Raw genomic sequence first — 6,831 nt, 5'->3', positions numbered from 1 at the left:
GTGGCTCCTATTAGTGATGAGATGAGGGAAGTAAACTTAGGTTGACTAATTATGTGCAACGCATACCTATTACAATACTAGTAAGGAGGTGTGATTTGCTTCAAGTGTAAAGCTTTAAAAGGGCAAGAGAAATGTCCAAAAAGACAGAGAAATGAAGTAGTGAGAAAAAATATAGAGACTTATACTCTTACAGAGAATATAGCACTTGATAGAGCATAATGGCATAACAAGTTTGTGCAGTCAATCCTAAATAATTGGGATAAGGGTATGATAATAATATTTATAAGAGTTTTATATTTTTATAAATATAATTAAATAATAATGATTAAAAATATTTTAAATATTAAAAAGAAAAGTGACCTTTACCCCTTCCCAAAATTTCCATTCCTATTAACCCATTGGATTCACCAAAACCCCTTGTACCTCCCCAATAGTAAACTTAATAACCGTTAGCCTCCCAATTTGTTTTTCTTTGTTCTTTTTACGAATTTGATCTTTTTGCTTTACAAAAGGCCAAATCCATCAATTAGTCAACTCCCTTCCCTTTCTCTTGTTGCCCAAAGCTAATCTTTCCTCCGTCAACCCACTCTACAAATTTAGACTTGAACAGGAAATGAAACTTTCTTTAATATCATGGCCTATTTTACAAATGCATCAATATCTTTTGAATTTCGAAAATGAATAATCAAGATCTTTATTACAATTGTTAATGGATTATTATTATTTATTTATTAAAACTTTATCAAAATACTTTTTAATAATTAATATGTTGTTGTTTTTGTTATTGTTATCATCATCATCATCAATAAAATTTGTATATCAAGTCACAAAAAAAAAAAATCCCAAAGTTTTAAACTTGACAGGGTAGGAGGGATTTTGGTAATCCCAAGGGGCTATCCCTAAATTTATTATGATTAATATTTCTTATTCAAAATATTCGTTTACTATTTTTATGCATTCGTAATTATAAAAATGAAGCTATAGCCTAAATTTTATATTTATATTAGTTTAAAATAAAAAGTAATAATAAAATTCAATGTTGTCCCTTTGATGACAGTGGTTCAATCTCTCTCTCAAAAAAAAAAAAAAAAAAAAAGAGAGAGAGAGAAAGTTGTTTGAGATTCACCCCTTGCATTATCTTCTGATTGATATTTGAATAGTTAGATCTCATTATTTTTAGAATTAATTATATTTGAGGTTTTTCTTTTTCAGTGACATTTCTTATTCGTAAGTTATTGCGGATTTTATGTGACCATTATCATGCATGGCTTTATTTGTGTATTTTTTTACTCTGGAATCGATTTGTGTTTCACATTTTAATGAAATTTTTTTTTGTTTTTTTTTTGATATTTTCTTATCCATCGCATTGTTGTTCTGTGCCAGGCTTTTATTTCTCTATTAATTTGCCACAAAACTAGTATAAGAGTGTTTTGCTATGAAATATTCTATCTATCAATTCATTGGTTGTCAATTTTTTTTTTGGATCAGTAGATTGTCCAGTTTTATAGCTAATTTTCTTGAATAGAAATTCAAAATATTTTGTTTCTGAATATTTATTTTATTGGATCAGTTGATTGTCCATTTCTTATCTGAATTCTTTTCCTTAATTTCATTTTCTTATGCAATAGAATGTAGGTACTCTCTCTCTCTCTCTCTCTCTCTCTCTCTCTCTCTCTCTCTCTCTCTCTCTCTCTCTCTCTCTCTCTCTCTCTCTTTCTCTGATTTGAATCAAATATCATCAAATGGCAGCTTTGTTTTTATGTATTAGAAAATTTTAGTACCATTCCAAATCTGTAATTTATTTAGTTTTTTGCTGACACTCATGCGTAAGTAGTAATGGACGGAGATCCTCTCAATGAAGGCATTTGTTGATTAAAGTTTTCTAATTTTTCTCAATCTATCGCCTTCTCACAAAGATTAAATGATGTGGGGGGCACACACTCTTGGGCTTGGACAAGTCTATTGTTTGCTCTTATTGGTAGCATCCAGGATGACCAGTTATATGATTAGTTTCTTTCCTTCCTTTGTTCTTATTTTCTTTTACCCTACCTTTTAAGTCTGAGTTTATGAATATGGTTGTTATGATGAAAAGACCTCCAATGGCGATTGATTGTAATGTACTTTTTGATAGGCTAAGTTAATGTGCAATCTACCTCCTTCCATAATTTCGTGAAGGATATTGGCAGCCTCTCATGCATTTGCCTTTTTGGAATGCATAACTTGACTTCTGGTTCTTGAGTAATGCATGCATTTTTCTTTCTGCTCGCATATGTGTGCTCGAATGCACGTGTATGTCTTTGATTAAGTATTTGTGAGCATTTATTTTACAATTTCGTTATAACAATCATAAGTTACTTTGCTGCATTTTTGAAGGAAGTTGAATTAATTTATGTCGAATGAATGTGTAGAAGACCGGCACTTTTGGAAACTTTTATATGTGTGATATTGGACATGTAAATGTACTAAACAACATATTACTATATTTGTTCGGTTGTTTATGTGTGTGTACATTTACACGTCCAATATCACACATATAAAAGTTTCCAAACGTGCTGGTATTCTACACATTCATTCGATATAAATTAATTCAACTTCCTTCAAAAATGTAGCAAAGTAATTTATGATTGCTATAATGAAATTGTAAAATAAACGCTCACAAATACTCAATTAAAGACATACATGTGCTTTAGAGTACACGTATGCGAGCAAAAAGAAAAATGCATGCATCACTAAAGAACCAGAATATCCAAAAAGGCAAATGCATGAGAGGCGGCCAATATCCTTCACAAAATTATGGCAGGAGACAGATTGCACATTAACTTAGCCTATCAACAAGTACATTACAATCAATCTCCATTTGAGGTCTTTCATAACAACCATATTCATAAACTCAGACTTAAACAGTAGGGTAAAAAAAAATAAGAACAAAGGAATGAAAGAAACTAATCATATAACTGGTCATCCTGGATATATATATATATATATTTCATTTTCTTCATTTGTATGCACCATGTGCTATCCTTTCTGGAGTTGAGATGGCAAGTGGAAAGAACTTGTGATTCATGGTGAAATAAATTAGTTATTTGGAGCCAAATTTGGATGATTTGTTTAATAAAAAACCTACAGCTAATTTTCTAGACTGTTTCGCTCATTTGGCAAATTTCAGGTGCCTGTGAATTTCTTTAATCATGATCGTTTCTGTTTATAGAAGCTAACCAAGAAATAACTTGTTTCATGGATCAGCATGGGGTGGGAGATCAGAGAACAAATGTTTCTTTTGGATCTTTTATCTTCTCTTAAGAAATTGAAGTTTTAGGTTCTCAAACATCAAACAGTGTTTGAAAACTCGGTGACTTGGGCTCGAACTCACCCAAGTTAATTGGGACTCAGCAGGTTGCTAAGTCCAGCTCAAAAACCATAAGAAATGTCAGAGAATCACTGGGTCATGGGCCCTTGTTTGTTATTTTCACAAAGACTTGGTTGAATCAAATTGCTTATTCGAGAAAGGACCCTGGCGAGTCGCTACCCATTTCTGGGTTTTAAATCAATGATATGTAGAGAATGAAGATTAAGATAAGGTAGAATGAAGATTAATATATAGCCTTTAGTTTATTCAAAAAATTAATGTACTTTTTTATTTTTTTGCAGTTAAAAGTAGACTATTCTCTAGGTTTAGGATGATGTCAAACTTAAAAATGACAGTATGTTGGAATAGTGTATTTTTGGAACTAATAACTTTCAATGGGGGATTTTGGGAATCAAATATGGCACACGAACACCCCTCCTAGTCTACTGTTAGTATAATTATATCGAGCTTAAGGAGGTGGAACTTATGCCCAAACACAATGGCTGTGATCCCAACACCCCATTTAGGCTTGAAAGCAAACATGAGCCATCTTTCCACATAACATTACTGCATGTGTTGTATTCCTCCCCTTTCGATTGTTTTGTCTTTGATTTCCTGTAGTCTCGAACTTTGCTTTGGTAATCCTTTACTCTTCTTGTTAGTGAGGCATAAAGTAGAGGTAGATGTTTGGTATTCACTAAGATAGGGTACACTTTTTTTAGTTGCTAAATAAGCATTCCAAACATATCTAGAGTGTAGAAACCAATTCTTACTCGAGGACATTTGTTTTAATTCGACAAGGTTTAGGAACCAATCAACACCACCTTCTCTTGATCTGTCAAGATTAGTAACCCCTTCCCATGGTCAGTCAAGATCAAGGATATTGTCACCACCTACCATATTTCTTGGCTTCTTCTATGAAAAATTTCTATCTCTATCCATGAGCTTGTGACACCCTCTCTGATGATCTCTTCCAATGAGATATCTTGGCCCTTAGCTGCAGTCCATTCCTCCTTTGTCTTACTCCACTCTGACCCTGGACCACCATGAGATGGGATGGCCCTTCTTTTGGAGACTCTTCACTTGCCTTTTTTACCTCCTAAACGATTACTGCGGGTGACTACTAGTACTTGCTATGACTGAAATGTAGTTTCAGATAGCCAAACAGACATTTTGGCTACGTTAGAGAGACATGCCCATGATTTACTGGTTGTGCACCTCATTGTGCGAATGGTGCTATGAGAATTCCTGAAATTACAAATTTAGGCATTAAGTTCCTAACAACAATTTTGATTTTTGCTCGATAAGTACTAAGTGTTTTCATTTTTCTATTCGGTAACCTTGAGCTAGACTACTTATGATAAGTTAAGAATCACAGACTGAGGGAAGTCTCAGTATGTTAACCTCAATACAACTGTTTTCCATCTTTTACATAGTTGTCTATGGTGTGGTCCATTGGTTGTAAGAATCCTATTTTCACCATAAAAGTCTACTAAAAAGGCCTAGAACCTTGGTGGATTGTAACTGCAGCAATATCTGTAATGGCAGCAATGCCTGAGGAGTTTTGCTCTCCAATGCACATCTTTGTGATGAGAGAACATCACATGTCTATTAATAGGAAAATGTCAACTAAAGTGTTGAGAAGATAGCCGTGAACTAATGGAAACTGGCATTGATGATATCATTTGGATATCTGGGGAGGTGGCATGGTGCTTCCTCTATAATGATTTGGCCATTATGGAAATAAAGTTTATTGAATTTGAATACTAACCGTTTTCACTGCATTATTTGCAACTTTTGGTACTCAAGTTCATCAACAAGGGAAAGCCTCAGGCTGTCTGCAAGTATTGGCTTTCTTGCTTCTCTGGAAATTGGAGTCTTCTTTTTCTCTTTGGCTATGCTGCCATGTACTACTGCATGCTCTATCTTTTCAAGCATGTCTCAAAGCTGTCAAAAATGATGCAAACGTTCATTGAATTTCTTATCTCCCATCTTTTAGTAGCCTCTGTAACAATCTTAAACTTAAAAATAAAAAATAAAACATAAATAAATTATTATTATTATAATATATTATTAACCCACATCATACATGAGGTGTTTAGAACGTGTTACATTAACACTTCGAGCCCACGTCCCTAGAGGACGTGGCACAAGAAACAAAAGGAAGGACTATCATTTTTTTTTTTTTTGTATGGATGGTCTTTAAGGACCAAATTATTTGTATGGACAATCAAAGGTAAAAGGTTTTTTTTTTTTTTTGGTAGGATTGTTACAACCCCTCTCTCTTTTGGGGATCAATGTTAAAGTCTCAAGGCCCTATAATCTTGACTCAAACAAGATAAAAGGTTCATGACGAATTATGAATCCGCCCCGCCTCTCCCTCCCTCTCGTTGACATTGTGATTTAATTCGCACTCTTTTCATAACTCTTTAAGGATACAATTCGCACTCCGTCACGATACAAAGCAAACTCTTTAAGGATACAATATCATTCCCAGCTGAAAGGGCTCATAGGGCGGCGGAGGTTAAGTTGGAGTTAACAAGGTTAGCAGATAAGAGGAACTGTACTGGTTCCAATGATATCGACTTAAGTGGTTTAAGGATGGGAAGAGGGACATGATATTTGTCATAAGATAGCAGAGTGAAGAAGGGGTCAAATGCTATCTTCCAAATGATTGATGGTAGTAGGTCTTTTTATGATTCCGGCAAAATCAATGGCTCCAATCATTCAGTTCTGCAAAAAGTTGTTCTCATCCCAATCCCAACAAAGCACCACCCCTGCTAATCTTAACTTTAGATCTCTCTCCTTATTTTCCCGGAGAGGCCTTTCTTTGAGTGCAAGATTCACAAAGTTATACAGGTATGTTTGGTTTGTGGGAAAGTGGGAAAAGCATATGAGAGTTTCCCTAGAAAAGATTGCATGTTGTTACATGATTACATGTCCATAACTCCTATCCCATGTTGTTACAGATCATAAAATTATAAGGGTCGGAAAATAAAGTGGGGCATCTGCTTTGGAATTGCACCAGGCGCTAGGTTCATCTCTATTGTATGTCAATGGAGTGAACCGTAGGTTTGTTGTCTTATGTGTAGCCTACAACTAGAATATGCCCTTTTTTTCCGATATCCATTATTTTAAGTAGATTAGGAGTTAGCTTTTTGAAAATTAATGTCGGATGGTGGTAGTGGAGGGAATGAAAACCACACCACGGTGATTGGGTGTGGGCATGCACCCAATGCCCCTTTCCTAGATAGTGAGGATTACAATGGAAGAAAAGGGGTAATCTAGGTGGAACTCGTATGAGAGAGAGATGGAAAGGGGATAGAGAGAGAATAGGTAGATTGGGTAAGGGTGTCAATGGACCCGACTGAACCCAGGACCCGATGGGTAGACCCGACCTCGAGATCGAGTATGGGTCCAAATTTTAGACCCAAATACTATTCGAGACCCGAACCAACCTGTACCGTAGTCATAGGGTACATGAT

Source organism: Amborella trichopoda, chromosome 4 (assembly GCF_054954075.1).
Source record: "Amborella trichopoda isolate Santa Cruz 75 chromosome 4, AtrichopodaSantaCruz75HAP2 v2.0, whole genome shotgun sequence".
Lineage (NCBI taxonomy): Eukaryota > Viridiplantae > Streptophyta > Magnoliopsida > Amborellales > Amborellaceae > Amborella > Amborella trichopoda.
This window is presented reverse-complemented; position numbering follows the sequence as displayed.